Genomic DNA, 1,963 nt, shown 5'->3' on the forward strand with positions numbered 1-1,963 from the left:
AAGAATGAGAAGAGAAAAGAAGAAAGTGGGACAGATAAGAAGGATATAGACCAGTGAAAAATGATGAATACCATTTTTTATCAAAGTTTCTTGCTTGAGAGTTTATAGAAAAATCCAAAAGCACCCTGTTAATAAAATAGGCTTTTTCAGATAGAAAAGAAAAAATATGTCATTAACCAAAATATCGAATTTTATCTAAGAAAATAGCAATCATAGTTCAATAGGAAAAGCTGCCACATTTAAAAAATAGGACAAGAGAACATTTGGGTTGCACAACACCAGTCTCTGGAAAAACTCTATTAACTATCCTTCAATAATACCTCCTTTTCATAGATTAGCAAATAGTCTTGAGTTAAAAATTTCATAAGAATTTAATTGTGTTTTCTGGGGAGGTTTGTACTGAAATGACTTTCCTAAAATATAACTGATTCTTTGAATGGCAACAGGCATACGTACAGAAATCAGCTCTTCCCTTATGGAAACTGTCTATCTATCTCACTCACCACAAGAGAAGTTTCTTATTTTTATGTTTTATTTTTAATTAAAAAAAATTTTTCCCCAACTCCTCAGACACATGTTACCATCACTTAATGTCAGTAGCAGAACTGGACAAAGTTTTCGTCACTGAGGGGAGGTTTACTTAGAGAAGATCCTGTACTTAATCCACTTTAGATACCTGGCATTTACCATGATGTCCAGTACACATCACGGACGTATGTCATTAAGTTGGACAAATGAAATTGAAGCGTCCATACTGGAGCAGAATTTTTTTCTATGCAATAGTCACCAATAATGAATGTGAAAATCAACACCTTATCTGAAATGCAGAGGAGTCACAGCTTAAATATAGCTCTTTGAGGCTTTTTCTGGGGAATGTCTTTCTTTTCAGTTATATCACAAGTCATGAACTTCAGCTTGAGAAAAATCACAATTGAAACATGTTCCCTGCTAATTCAACCATGGAAAGGAAACTTGGCAATGGAGTTTTAGAAAGCAAAGGCTCTTTTACCTACCTGATCAATATAGCATTATCAGTTGACAGACTTATTTCCACATGGATATTAACTTACTTAAGCAAATGAAAATTTCATGAATACCAAGCAGTCATGGCAGATGTTAACAGTTTGACAAAGATATTTAAAATGTATTATGTACCAGTTTCTTATTTCTTATTACAAGCTGTTTTCACTTTACTGACATTAACTGCAGGAATTGTCATGGTTTTTTCTCTTGGCTGTTTGAATTGGTATCCGCCACAAAATAGCTTATTACTTCCAGTTTTTGCCAACTTTGATAAGGTGAAAATATTTACTTGGCATAAGTGGGGTGGAACAGAATGAGTATCTTTATACTGTATTTGTCTAGAAATAGAATTGGTCAACCAGGCCAAAAATGAATTTAGAATCATATTATAAAGTGTTCTATATTAAATTATTCATAGTTAACCTTTATCTTGTGATCTCTGGTATAAGAAGTGGATATTATCTTTGTCTTTTAAAGAAAATGTAAGATACATGTTTAGTCAAGTCTAATCAAGACAAAGAACTATTATTTTCTAAATCATTTCACTTTTCCTTAGTTTCTTTCTTTATCTTTTCTTTCCTTTTTTTTTTTTTTTTTTTTTTTTTTTTGAGACAGGGTCTCACTCTGTCACCCAGACTGGAGTGCAGTGGTGTAATCTCGGCTCACTGCTGCCTCTACCTCCCAGGCTCAAATGATTCTCCTGCCTCAGCCTCCTGAGTAGGTGGGACTACAGGTGTGTGCCACTACCACCCAGCTAATTCCTTTTTTTCTTTTTCTTTAGTAGGGATGGGGTTTCACTATGTTGTCCAGGCTGGTCTCGAATGCCTGACCTCAAATGATCTACCCACCTTGGCCTCCCAAAGTGCTGGGATCACAGGTGTGAAGCACTATGCCCAGCTCCCTGAGTTTCTTATGTTCGTGCACAATCTCTGAGACAGTC

At 35.2% G+C, this 1,963-nt stretch overlaps 1 non-coding gene across 1 annotated transcript; it reads right to left on the minus strand.

Moving 5' to 3' along the window:
- Window positions 1-561: 561 nt before the first annotated feature.
- LOC116539810 lies at window positions 562-630 on the minus strand. Its single transcript, XR_004264204.1, has one exon. It is a non-coding gene; the product is annotated as a small nucleolar RNA SNORD38 (small nucleolar RNA).
- Between the last annotated feature and the right edge of the window lie 1,333 nt (window positions 631-1,963).

Source organism: Sapajus apella, unplaced genomic scaffold (genome assembly GCF_009761245.1).
Source record: "Sapajus apella isolate SASKATOON/1434 unplaced genomic scaffold, GSC_monkey_1.0 scaffold133, whole genome shotgun sequence".
NCBI lineage: Eukaryota > Metazoa > Chordata > Mammalia > Primates > Cebidae > Sapajus > Sapajus apella.